Source organism: Nymphaea colorata, chromosome 10, assembly GCF_008831285.2.
Source record: "Nymphaea colorata isolate Beijing-Zhang1983 chromosome 10, ASM883128v2, whole genome shotgun sequence".
In the NCBI taxonomy this organism is placed as follows: Eukaryota; Viridiplantae; Streptophyta; class Magnoliopsida; order Nymphaeales; family Nymphaeaceae; genus Nymphaea; species Nymphaea colorata.
Genome location: NC_045147.1, coordinates 3899129 through 3913759, shown reverse-complemented (window position 1 = coordinate 3913759; position 14631 = coordinate 3899129). Strand labels below are relative to the sequence as shown.

Here is a 14631-nt window from a genome sequence, read left to right as displayed (position 1 = left end):
GCTTGTTTTCTTTCATACCCAACGATGGAAGAAATATATCCCTTACAACAAACTAAATAATAACATTCTATACTTATATAAATCATATTTTCCAAAACATTTTCAAAAAGAACCTTCTAATATGACCTTAGGGACTTAGCTTAGACTCTTGCATGAGTCCAAGCTCCCCTCCGGCCCACATTAAATTTGAAGTTGGTAATTTTAAGTTGTTCCTTGATTTTTTTTAATCTTGTGAAGGTATGGATGTATACACATGTTATATACATTTATGCCAACATGATGACCCCCATCTTTCTCTCTCTATGCTTTCACTTTCTATTTTATAAATTTTCATATGTGCATGAATACGTATGTACATGTGTTCCATCTCCTCTCTTTCAAATATTTATTCCTCTTTTCAAGACAAATATCTTCTCTTATAACATTTTTCATACCCATATATGCGTATGATATTTTTCTTTTCCTCTAAAATCTCTCTTTCTCTTCGAATCAATACATCTTTTTCTCTTTATATGTGATGATATGTACACAAGTATGCATGTCTTTCTCTATATCTCTCTCTTTCCTTTCATAAGAGTGTTTTATCTCTTGTATTCTTCTTAACATTCTCATCTCATGAACTTTCTATTTACCAACTTCAATAAGACCACAAATCAAGTAATGACCCAATATTGGAATCATGCTTGATGGTCTATAATCTCTATCCATTTTCAAAAATTTTTCCTTCTTATATATAATAATTATAACAACGAAATCTTAGATGTATGTTGTGGTAGGAATGATATTAGATGAATGTTGTGGTAGGAATGTTTTACTTTTTTTCAATCATATAGGGTAAATGCATTCATGCATTCTCACCCACTTTATTTCACTTATGATCACAAGCACCTCTCTAAAAGAACTTAAGGAAGAAGGGATGGAGCTCTAGCTAGGTGGTAACCGAATTAGAGCAAAATCTCAAACCTACTTAAAGTCTTAAGAGAACACTAAAGTGATTTCAAAAGGTTTTCACAAGTTTTTCAAATGATATTTACTAGTTTCACTTTTTCCTCAAAACATTTCACTTTTTCAAGCAATTCTTCAAGAACCTTTTCAAAAGTTTGAAACTCCAAACTTTCAATATTTTCTACACCGCATATAGAATCAAAAAGATGTTTAAGTTAAAACGAAATGCATCAATGATAAACATAGTCCTTGGGTTGATTACCCCCGGTAAAAGCGCCGGGAATGGTCGATTCTCGTACCGACGGGCGAGTCCCTTTCTTTCCTCTTTCAAAACAAAAACCTTATTTTTCTGGAGCACTCCAAAACCAATGAAAATTTTGGGATGCAAACAGCTCCCAAACATCAATATATATTAAGTCAAAGCATGATTCAGCTACATGTTCAGAATCAGTAAAAAACAACCTGGTCATCTTTCCCAAGGTACATGCCTCACAATTATAAACAACAAATTGAGAATTGGGAAACATAGTCCTTAGGACTTTATTTGAAGGGTGGCCTACTCTCTAGTGCCACACCCGAGTATCCTTTGTTGTCTTTATTGTAGTATGAACTCTTGGATTGTTCTTTGGAGTAAAGTAATACAAGTTGCTTTCTTCTCTGCATTCACCAATCTTTGTCTGACACTTGATGTCCACTAGTATCACCTTTTTTCCAGTGAACAATATGTAGCAGTTTAAATCGTTACTCAGTTTATTCACAAATATCAAGTTCATTTCATGTTTAGGCATATGCAACACATTATCTAATGTAATGGACTTTTTATATAAACTGAACCATAGCCTACTACAGAGGTAATAGATCCATCGAGAAGTTTAACATGAATCTTTTATCATATTTGACATCAACAAGAGATCTAAGCATGCAGTCATGTAGTCTGCAGCACCACTATCAATGATCCACTATATGTTATTAAAGGAAGCTATGAATGAACAAACCCTTATCTACTTCTTGTTCCACAACAATGGCTAGATTGGTGAGAGTGATCTGTTTGAGCAGGCTTGCAATCTCAGCTATATCATCTTCACATCGCTGTCCAGAGTCACGTGCCTAACTTCTGCCTCTCCCTGGATGACCATTTAGGTTCCAACAACATTCTCTGGTATGTCCCCGTTTCTTGCAATAGGTACAAGACATTGATCCTTTTCCACAACTGGATCAAGTGTCTGCTACAAAGTAGTTCTTGTCTCCATGCGAAGGTGTAGGTGCTTCTGACTTGACAACAAAGGCAACCTTGTCATAAGAAGAGAGAAAATTCCTTCTTGAGCTTATCTTCAGTTTTCATGACTCATTGTCTAGTTTCCTCCCATTACACAATGGAAAAGACATTGTTGAACGATGGAAATGGGTAAGACATGAGAATATCATTTCTTAGGTGATCAAACTTTTCTCCCACATGGCCTTGAGCGAACTCAAGTATCCATGAAACAACTTCTCTCCCTTTGTGAAATTGGCTATGTCATATTCAAGGAGATAAACTCCCACCAGGTTTTGGTCTTCATCGTATATCTCTGCTAACGTGTCTTATATATCCTTGGTTGAATCTAGAAAAAGGAACCTTCGGCAATACCTGGTTCCATCAAGTCAAGACATAACAACTTTGTAATTAGCTTTCCATTCTTCATAACCAGAATCGGTTTTTTTAGGGGCGCTGATCTTCCCATTGACATACCTGATCTTCGACTTCTTGCAGAGATATAAACTTGTAGACTCACACAAATGATGTAGTTTCCACCATTGATAGGGGATGTTGTGATTTTGAGGGCTGGATCTAGATCTTTCATAACAGCCTTCACTGTAAGAGTTGGGGAAAGGGTCACACACGAGTTAGGGTTCTCTGATTCAGCCATCGCTTGAGTTTACATAGTGCAAGAAGATGATCTACCTGGCTTATATGCAGGTTCCACATGAAGTTGATCACTCAGAGTGGTTTTGAAACCATCTCAAAATTTCCAAATCATAAAATCGAAGGAAAGGAACTGGTGTATGTTTCAGCTATATAAGAAGCAAGCAAATATCCTCATCCTGAGTATCAAGAATGGACAAAAAATACAAATCCAATTTGGCACATTTTCAGGCCATGTTTATCAAAGAAGGATTCGTAAGGAAAAAACAGTAACAAACTGGAAAATTACAGTTTCCGAATTAGAAAATAGAGGAGTCATTTGTAGGCCAAGGTAACCTTTGCAAGATTTATTGTTTAAAGATATAAAGTAACTTAGGATGGAAAACCCTAAGTTTTCCCGAGCGAATCTCTAGTAGATCCTTGCGTCCACCAATTCAATAATTGATCAAAGCAATGTCATATGTACCATACAATACATAGCGTATAAGCCCAAGGACCTATACACTACACCTATGATACATAGTTTTCATGTTTTGTAGGCATATAGACCATATCAGCATGCTGGCTTTTACATTTCTTATCTATGAAAGGTAAAAGTCTCTCTCTTTTGAGATTTTACCATAGCTTTCTATTACTTTATAAAGTTTACTATTGGTTTTTAGTTATTTTATGAAGATATGAGTTCTAATTCTGCATGGCATTGGGGTGCAAGGGTGACTTCGATTGATTGGCTAGAATTAAATGTAATTACTGACAAAATATAATATCAGGAGGAATATCTCGTTTTAAGTACCATATACTTTTAGGGTGCATCATAATGTGGCACCATGAAGTCATTGCTCTGTGTAAGGCCCTATGAAGGCAAATAGGATTGAAAAAGAAACAGATGAGGCCGAAAGAAGATATGGGGATCTCTAGGAAAATAACAGTGAAAATGAACATGGTACAATTGATCTCGAAGAAGAGGATGTTCATATTAACTTGAGAACAGGTTAATGAAGCACACAAGATAGAGGGAAAGGCATCATGCATGAAGGCACTTCAGAGTTCAAAACAAGAGGTACAGCTGTAGGAGGACATGGTTGTAGTAGGATCCGTTGCTGTAGTAGTGGACTTGGTGGTAGAGTACCTAGTGAGAGGAAGAATGCTGGATCTGACTTGATGAAGAGTTTTTTCCCTGCTTATATTGCTTCAGGTGCTCAGTCTAAGATCCACACAACAATGACTTCAAGAGACATTGTCAAGCAGGCAGACAGTGCAGAAGGGTGATGGCTCTATGATGGATGCATTCCATTTAGTACATTCAGTTTCCATTTTCAGCTTATGGCAGATGCGATCACTAGGCCAAGGGTATAAAATGTTCTTTCATCATAAATTGTGAAGCAACATTCTTGATTCTACAATCAAAGTTGTGACAGAATATTGTGATCACTTAAGAATAGGCTAGAAAGATTTATGGTGTAGCATGATGGCAATTGGATAGACAAATATAAAAACATAAGATTGGTAAACTATCTCATATACTACCCCATGGGTATTATGTTCTTGAAATCTGTTGATTTGTCTGATATGTCAAGACGGATTTGGACCTCTCCTAGCTTCAATAGATACCTCTAGGTTCCTCTCATCGAGAGGGTTACTATGGTGCTATTGAAGATATTATTGTGTAGCAACATTATGGAAAATTTAACTATGAGTTATTGAAATGTGAATAGTTCAATGTTTTTGGACTAAACGGTATAAAAGAGGATGAGTTTGGATTCACATTTGTTAACTATACTCGCAGATGCATGCAAGATGAGCCTTTTGTTATGGCAACAAGTTTTCTATATTGAATCCCATTTAAATGAAGATGGAAAGTTGTGATAAAGACAAATCTAAGAAATTTATTTTCTATGCATGAATAAGCTAATGGCATGAGCGTTGATGATTTTCAAATATGCTGGAATAGTAGTCCACATGATGTTGAAGACAATGCCACAACGGATGAAGCTAGTAACATAGATTGGGTTAGGGCAAAAATGAGAGGGACCACAGTTAACATGATTATACTTCGAAGGCAAACATCAACCGAAGGGAGAAAGTTGATGATTGACTACATGTACATTTTCTTTTTCTTTGAGTAATGATGTCAAGGCTGTTTTTTTTTTTGTATATTGTTTCTTTTTTGAATGTTTCATGTATGACTTGCCATATTTTTGGTAGTTAAAATGAATATATGATTGTTACATTTCTCTTCATTATTTTATGGCATTGATAGTTTTGGTTCTGACATAATTATAATGTAAATAACTTGAAACATTTATGGGTTTTTGGCTTGAGAGGTGGCTTCTTCTTCTTCCATAAGTAAAGAAAACTAATTTTATTAAATGTTATATATCTTGTTATTTATTTTATTAAAAGCATATAAAACTTTACATAACTTGTTGTTTATTGACAAAAAAGGTGGCTAAAGTAGGCCAAAATAGGCATTTGAATGTTGCACAATTGCCTATAGGTGAGAACATTAAAGTGAAAACTAATGATCATGGCCAACTAGTAGGGTGATAATGTGTAGACACCCCAAATTTTTTACTACCAAAATGATCATTTTACCCCTCTTATTTGAGACTTTGTGCTGATTTTCTCAAATATTTTTTAAATAAAAAGGACAAAAGTCCCTGCTAGCCGTTTTGAATGACCAGCGAGAACCGCGCAGAGCCTGAGGGCAGGCTCTGTTTTAGGAGGGTGGATCTGATGCCACGCTACCCCTGGTCGGCCAGAATGGCCAATATTTGCACCCCCTAGGTGTATTTTTCTCGCACAAGGCACTTGCATGTGGACTCTAACTTCATCAATAGACAGACTATACGACAACCCTTAACATTAACTATCCGCCATGCCTTTACCACCTTTTTCATTTAGCTCAAAATAATGATACATAAACAATCCATTCCGAAGGCCTTCTATGAAATGGGAGACCCAAGCCCCTTTGGTTGAGTATTGTGTTGTCTCACCAGGTATAAAGATGTAAAAGGCCCATCCAGTTGCAATGCTCTCTGTTGTGGCTGATTCTCTTGCCAGCAGACTTGTAATATAGGAATCGACGTCTAGAATAGAGATTTTGTAGGGTTAGGCTTGTCTCAATATCAATTAATATTTTCCCCACATATTAAAAAGCTGGTCTTGATGGATGCCTGGGCATGTTTCTGCTTTCTGTATGATCAATGTGAGGATAGAGGTGCAAAAGGTGTACTGGTTCAGTAGTTGCCGTTGCTAAACCAAGTTCCATTGCTGAGAGTATCAACTATTTTGATGGCTAGCCTCACCTTAGAAATGCATTGTCTAAGTGACTTGAAGCACAACGGTGGAAGTTGATCTGCGGCAACATTAAGCCTCATATTTTGAACATTTCATGACAAATAGTTAGCTTTATCTAAGCCACCAATAGATCCCCACCTCCGATTTTGCTATCCTGCTCTAGAAGGGGTGGTGCTATTTAATGACATTGTTCTAGTAAATTGGATGCTTTTGAAGGTTATATGCTGGGAAGCACGGCCACAAACTTATTTCCATTAGATAATGGAAACAACACACAAAGAGCAGGACAACTCCTCTTATATGTTTTTGTATGGACTTAATGGAAAAAGTCCTATTTTAAAACCAACAGAGGCAACTTAATCGCGAGTAGGACTGTTTATTTACTTATATAAATGCTTCTATTTTGTCTAATCATGATTATTATGGATCGACTTACTGTAGACAGGAACTTCATGTGAATTCACGAATTATTCCTTCTTTTTCCTACTGTATAGGTATACCTGCCACTCTCATTTGCTTCATCCCACAGGCTCGTGAGATCCTGTTTCCTTTGGTTTGATTTCTGTTTCTACATTCTACCTTTTTCTAGTGTGACCAATGTCATTCATTGCTGTTCCTCCCGGATAAGGAGCTTATATGGACTGGATTACCTACAATGAGAAAACTTGCTGCCTATACATGATTATCTAAAGTGGTTTACTCTCTCTTTTTCTCTGGTTAATGGTTCTAGTTCATTTTTTGTTTAGATAGTAATTTGTCTCAAATTTTGTTAGGAACTTTGAGATCCCTTTACCATTTAATTTTCTTTAAATGGATAGGGAATCCTTCTCAATTACTGTTCATTCTATTTGTCTTGTTGAATTCTATTAACCTGTTGAAGTTAAATTTTTTCTTGAGATATATATATATATATATATATATATATATATATAGAGAGAGAGAGAGAGAGAGAGAGAGAGATGAAAGCATCTTCCCTTACGCCAATTTTATGGCAAAAATAAAAATATAAAAGAACCAACCGGCATCGGGACCTGCAGTTCACCCTCCAGAGGGGGTGGGGCTATTGGTATATCTGCATTTACTCGTAGTCACTTCTGAGGATTGATTATGCTGGAGATAGAGATATGTTATAACATGAAGACTATTGCTTAATTACTGATAGTATGTTGCGGATACTTTGTTCTGTTAAGTCGATATATATATATATATATATATATATATATATATATATATATATATAGTTGTGTGTGTGTGTGTGTGTGTCAACGTAAAACGACAAAAGGGGTCCCTTTCAAGAGACCACCCAGCACATCATGTGATCAACAAAGATGCAGTCCTTTCTAAAGGACCCCATAGCTGTAAAAGTATTCTGTCGAAAGAAAGCAAAGCGCACTGCAAAAGATACCCACTAAAGAAAGAAGATTGTCCCTTCACTCACTACCGCCTAAAAGCAGAAAAAAGCTGTGGATAAGCTGGAAGAATGGTCATGTAAGGCTCTCGAGAGACTTCAAAGACCTATATAAAAGAGGAGTCCTCACTAACAGAAGGGGCATCTCTTTTGGTGAAGAATCAAAGTGTGGTTAGGAGAGAAATCTTGCCTTCTGAAGTGTGAGGAATTTTTAAAATTGTATTCCTAACAGAAAATGTTAGCGGTTATTGGCTAAGAAAAGAACCTGTCTCATACGAGAGGGTATATCTTTTACAAGATCAATAAAGGAGGGCTTATCCTGTAAGTAGTGTTTTCTTAGATGCTTTCTAATATACTTGTTGGTGTTTAATGCTTATATGAATTTGCATATTGTACCTCATCTTTTTAGTCTCATTTTTTTTTCTTGTGATAACCTAAGTGCTAGGGCACAGAGTACCAAACTGGCTACACATTTGCCATCGGAAAATAGCATAAACGCAGTTAGTAGGTTTAATCAAGAACCAAATTTGAGGCAAGGGGATTTTGCAATAGGCATGCGTGTTAATCAAACAGAAGCTTTTAAGTGCAACTATTAATTTCAAAATGGTATTAGAGCCAACTGCTATTGATCTTTTAAAAGATTGAGAATCCAATCTTATGAGAAGAGGCATGATTACGCAATGAGTTAAACTATGACAATTTCACCCTTTATAGGAAGATTTCGTACCTTACGAGAAACTCCCACTTTGGGTAATAGATCACACCTATCTTGTTTAGGTTAAACTTTTAGAAGAAGACGAGACAGAGATTTGTCTAGTAGCCATAACCTACAACTAGAAGTACTAGATTAAATTTCAGAAGGTCAACAAGAAAGAGGACTTCGACAAGTCTTAAACCCCGAAACCCTCTACCACCATAACGAGTGGAGAAGATTAGAGGGCAGATATACTTACAATAGAGAACTAGCAATATCTGTTCTAGAAAACCAAACAAAAACCATACCATTGCTCAATGCAGAAGGTATCTTAACACTTAAAACCCATGGATACAGCCTCATCCACATAGGTTTAATTGTAGTAAAAATCAAACCTCTTCATAGGAAAAACACAGGAGCAAAATGCATTGTTAAGGTCCAAGACCAATGTTTCCAAAAAGCTACTAAAGCAAATTTAGGAGGTATGGAAATAAACTAGACAAAGGTGCTGAAATGATATATTTAACACCGAAATACATACATGAGCATTAAAGATTTTTATAAATATCTCTGTATCAGAATACAAACTAGAGGATATGAAGATATGATAGAAGGTGATAACCTCCTAGTCTTAGTTGTTGTCGTAGGAAGACTTAGCGACAATGACCAAGTCAAATATAGCTTAAACACTCAAGGAATTGTAGATGTGTGGCATCTCAGGGAATAAAATTCATAAAACCCAAACCTTATAATACAGACGAACTCTTAGAATGGCAGGTAGGAAACTTCGTCCAAAGTAAAGAATCCACATATGTGCCTACAGAAGCCATGCACTATGAAGATAGGCATGGACAAGAATTCATCAAGTTCATATCTTATGAACAACAACAGCAAGCGATCTATGAAGAAGATGATCAATCTCTAAAAGGCTTAGAGGAAATCCAAGCTCAAGCTAGACATTCGACATCTTTTTAAGATGACCAGTGAAAACATTATTAACAAAAACCAGTGGGAAAATCCCATTAAAGATAGTAATAACCCATACATATGGGCCAAAAAATGCATACGTTGGATTTATCTTAGAGAAACAGGAATAAAAAATGGAAAAACTAAATTTCCTAGATCTAATTCTACCTAGAAATTATCATACAATTCATATAAGACAAGAACAATTACAGTATAATTGTCATTTCAACAAAGACTATGGGCATGAAGTCCATGGCCAAAATAAACAACTAAATACTATTATAGATATCCTTATTTTACAAGAAAAACTCCTTGAAACAAGTGCACAATACAATAAAAATATGCTTGACGCAATAATCTCCTGTATGCAATCTATAAACAAATTGCTTAGAGATTTAAATAACAAAATTGACTACTAAAAGAGTCAAATAAATGATTTAATAAAATCCTTTAGAGGAAAAGAGTGTCTTCAATATTTAGACAAAAATGAGAATTTATTAGAACAACAAGCCGTAAGCTGGTCGAACACTTAGATATTATCATTTAATCTTCTATAATTAATAACCATTCTGGTTTTTCCACGAAACTTGTTCAAAATGTTTATGACAATAAAGGTAGATGATGGATGAGCACTTGTACTCATATGAATTACTTTTAATTTGAGTAATTCTGTAATATGTTCTTCCATATCTTTTTTTTCTTCAAGATAATCTTTTATATTTGCAGTTTTAATCCTTAAATGTAGATTTATGATGTCCAGTTTACAAGTTATCTTGTTTTTCTCCCAATGCATCTGGGGATCTTCTCCTAGAATTTCTAGTTTTGAGAGTTTGGAGATAATATCATCCAGTTCGGAATAGCTGAAATTGATACCAATTTGGTCTAGACAATTTATTATTCTTTTGTTGTCTAAAAGATATGAAGGTTGTTCAAATCTGGACAGATCAATATCTGTTAACCCTTCATAAGAAGGAATTAAATATTTAACTTCATTTTCTACAAAAGTAGAGAGGTATTTTTTATCTAGTATTGTTTGGCAAATGAAATCTTGGTGTTTTTGTTTGCATGGTCCTTTCATAGGGCAAGTGCAGTCTTGGCCTGTTTCGCAATATGCAGTTAGTATTTTTGGGTTCTTTTTTTCAGTGGTCCCACCATGCTTTACTTGCATAGGAGATGGAGTAACTAAGGGTAGAATGTGGTCCATGTTGAAGGTTGTATATGGTTTTTTAAGGAGCTGCATGCCACTTTTAGAAATGACTCTTCCTTCTTGGCATCCTATGAGGAAAGATAGGCCAATAATAAAATATGTAAGATGAATATCTAAATTTCTTACATAAATTTTTGGACAATCAATGTGTTGAGCTAAATTTCCTTGTATAGTTACAAGTTGTAGTTTAATCAATTATTTTGGGATATATTTGGAATAAGAAATTTTTAGTCTTGCCATTATTTAGGTAAGGTGATTTATTCTTTGACTTCCTAAGGAAATATTTTTTTAGATCTTCTAAAATTTTTATTTGTAATTTTTTGCCGCCTTCGTCTTACAGGTTTTCTAGTTTCTGATGATGCCCCGAAATTATGAGGGGTATAAATATTTTTACAAAAGGAGTGGTCTACTTTTAATTGTTTTTGTATTTTAATTTCTGAACATTTCTTTTCAAGATATTTGCATATATAACCTAGTCTATAAGCAATGTTTTGAGATATTTTAAGGGGTTGATTTATTTGGAGGTATTGAGGCCATCCTTTAACGATTTCTTGGCCTAATTCTCCTGGAAGTTTTCTAAAGAGTCTCTCTCCTATTTCATTGTTATAGGAATTTTCAGAATGGTTATTAATTATAGAAGATTAAATGATAATATCTAAATGTTTGACCAGCTTACGGCTTGTTGTTCTAATAAATTCTTATTTGGTCTAAATATTGTAGACAATCTTTTCCTCTAAAGGATTTTATTAAATCATTTATTTGACTCTTTTAGTAGTCAATTTTGTTATTTAAATCTCTAAGCAATTTGTTTCTAGATTGCATAGAGGAGATTATTGCGTCAAGCATATTTTTATTGTTAATGGGATTTTCCCACTGGTTTTTGTTAATAATGTTTTCACTGGTCATCTTAAAAGATGTCGAACGTCTAGCTTGAGCTTGGATTTCCTCTAAGTCTTTTAGAGATTGACCGTCTTCTTCATAGATCGCTTGTTGTTGTTGTTCGTAAGATAGGAACCTGATGAATTCTTGTCCATGCCTATCTTCATAGTGCATGGCATGTATAGGCATAGATGTGGATTCTTTACCTTCGACGAAGTTTTCTACCTGCCATTCTAATAGTTCGTCTGTATTATAAGGTTTGGGTTTTATGAATTTTATTCCCTGAGATGCCATGCATCTACAATTCCTTGAATGTTTAAGCTATATTTGACTTGGTCATTGTTGCTAAGTCTTCCTACAACAGCAACTGAGACTAGGAGGTTATCACCTTCTATCATATATTCATATCCTCTGGTTTGTATTCCGATACAGAGGTATGTATAAAAATATTTAATGCTCATGTATGTATTCAGTGTTAAATATTATCATTTCAGCACCTTTGTCTAGATTTATTTCCATAGCTCCTAAATTTGCTTTAGCAGCTTTTTGGAAACGTTTGTCTAAGACCATAACAAGGCATTTTGCTCATGTGTTTCTCCTATGGAGAGGTCTGATTTTTACTACAATTAAACCTATGTGGATGTGGCTGTATCCACAGGGTTTTAAGTGTTCTGATACTTGCTGCACTGACCAATGGTATGTTTTCTGTTTGGTTTTCTAGAATAGACTTTGCCAGTTTTCTCTATTGTAAGTATATCTGCCCTATAAACCTCTCCACTCATTATGGTGGTAGAGGGTTTCGGGGTTTAATACTTGTTGAAGTCCTCTTTCTTCCTGAACTTTTGGAATTTCAACTGGTTCTTCTAGTTGTAGGTTATGACTATTAGACAAATCTCTATCTCGTCTTCTTCTGAAAGTTTTACCTAAAAAATATATGTGTAATCTATTACCCGAAGTGGGAGTTTCTTGTAAGGTACGAGATCTTCCTATAAATTGTCCTAGTTTCACTCATTGGGTAATCGTGCCTCTTCTCATAAGATTGGATTCTAAATCTTTTAAAAGATCAGTAGAAGTTGGCTCTGATACCATTTTGAAATCAATAGTTGGACTTAAAAGCTTCGGTTATATTTATGTGCAAGCCTATTGTAAAATCCCCTTGCCTCAAATTTGGTTTTTGATTAAACCTACTAACTGCATTTACTTTATTTCCCGATGGCAAATGTGTACCCAGTTTGGTACTATATGCCCTAGCACTTCGGTTATCACAAGAAAAAAAAAGATTGAAAAGATGAGGTACAATATGTAAATTCACATAACAAGCAGTAAAGACCGACAAGTACATGCAGAAATCAGAAAGCATCTAAGAAAACACTACTTACAGGATAAGCCCTCCTTTATTGATCTTGTAAAAGATATATCTTCTCTTATGAGAGAGCTTCTTTCTTAGCCCATGATCGCTAACATTTTTCCTTATGAAGACAATTTTAAAAATTCCCCACACTTCAGAAGGCAAAATTTCTCTCCTAACCACACTCTGATTCTCCACCAAAAGAGATGCCCTTTCTGTTAGTGAGGATTCCTCTTTTATAGAGGTCTTCAAAGTCTATCGAGAGCCTTATGTGTTCATTTTTTGAGTTTATCCATAGTTTTTTTTGCTTTTGGTGGTACTGAGTGAAGGGACAAGCTTCTTTATTTAGTGGGTAAGTTTTTGTGTGCGCTTTGCTTTTTTTTTAGTGCACTTTGCTTTCTTTTAACAGAATACTTTTACAGCTATGTGGTCCTTTATAAAGGACTACATCTTCTGTTGATTACATGATGTGCTGGGGTGGTCCCTTGAAAGGGACCCCTTTTGTTGTTTTACATTGACATATTATCTGGAGAGGAATCAGATTTCCTCTTGTATTATGGTCGTAGTGGAGTACGTGAAAAGAAATGTTATCCTCTTCCACGTGCTATTGTCAGTCTTCTCACTGTAAAGATTTTTAATCCTTCTCTTCTTTCTCTGATTGTCGTCTTTCTTCCACATGCATAGCACATACTTGCTTGGTGCTTGATGAGTTGGCAGTAAGCTTTGGCGTATCCTCGAACCCTTTGTTGACACCTTTCTCTATTCGGTCAATAAACCCTTGAAGTTTTGCTAATGTTGTGGCATCTTTCTTTTTATGTGAATTGTAAATGGCACATCTATTGGTGGAGGAGTGATGCCACTATATTTTCCTTTCTGCTTATGACTTAGCAGTATTTATAACAATTTTCATGCCTAGAGCATGTCTATAATGGACAAACTTCATTTTGTCCTCCATTTGGGGATAATATTTTTGCTTTTGGTTTACATTAAATGTTAACTGAAAATCTTTCCCTACAAGTCCTATTTGAATCCGATGGATACTTTTCTTTTCTTTCCATGAGTCATCCAGAATATTGATTAGTTTCGATGCTGCCGAAAAGAACTTTAAAATGACTATGGATTCTGCTGTAAAACCAAGTTTTCCTGAAATGAATTCTCTTACAGATTTGTCCAACTCTAGAGGTAATAAACTTATTTCTTCAAATGAAATAGATAAGTAAACCATGGCTAAGGAACCAAACTGAAACCATTTTTGAATAAATTTTGGGTCACAAACCTGTAAACAGAGAATTCTGGGATAGATTCTAGAGCAATCAATAAGATATTCTTCATTTGGACCTTATACAGGTAACTGGTGTAGTTCAACTAGGGTTTGAAAATATCTATTGATTATTTCTGGAATTTGAAGTATTTGGTCAAAAACGTTTGTAAGATGAGACTTCATAGGAGTGTCAGAAACTACTTTCATATTTAGCTAACTTTTTGAAGTTCTTGCCTCTTATATATTTTCCCTTTTTCATATGAAAACAAGGTTCTTTGTGTCGTAATGACACTTGTTTTGGACATCGCAGCCCATTTTGTCTCCACTGTTTGTAGGAGATCTATAGCTTCATGTAGCCCTTTTGTAAGTTCAGAGTGTTGGTCAAGTACCTTTATTACCAACTTTTGTTGTTCTTTACAAAACCCAGCAAGCATGTCAATTGTCTTTGATAGTTCTTCCGCCAAGCTATCCATGTTGTATTGATAGAGGACATGAGAGGATATCTGCGATGTTGTCATTTCCTTTGATATGTTCAAAGGTGATTTGTGCCGAGTAGGTTGATATAGTATCTTGGAAATTTAACCATCGTCTTGTTAATGACTTTTTACCGTGTAATTGTGCATGAAACTTTATAATAGCTTGAGAGCCAGTTCGAATATAGAATTGTTTTCTAAGTATGAATAATTCAAAAGCTTTCAAGGTGTAAGAAATAGCTAGTAA

At 35.1% G+C, this 14631-nt stretch overlaps 1 long non-coding RNA gene across 2 annotated transcripts; it reads right to left on the bottom strand.

Moving 5' to 3' along the window:
* Positions 1 to 1320: 1320 nt before the first annotated feature.
* Positions 1321 to 13341, bottom strand: LOC116261760 (uncharacterized). 2 transcript variants are annotated; one of them, XR_007574401.1, is made up of 4 exons: positions 12682 to 13341; positions 2888 to 9083; positions 2675 to 2797; positions 1321 to 2572 (listed from the first exon to the last, which is right to left on the bottom strand). It is a non-coding gene; the product is annotated as an uncharacterized LOC116261760 (long non-coding RNA). The 2 variants fall into 2 exon arrangements; XR_007574400.1 differs by having other exon boundaries at positions 2675 to 9083.
* Between the last annotated feature and the right edge of the window lie 1290 nt (positions 13342 to 14631).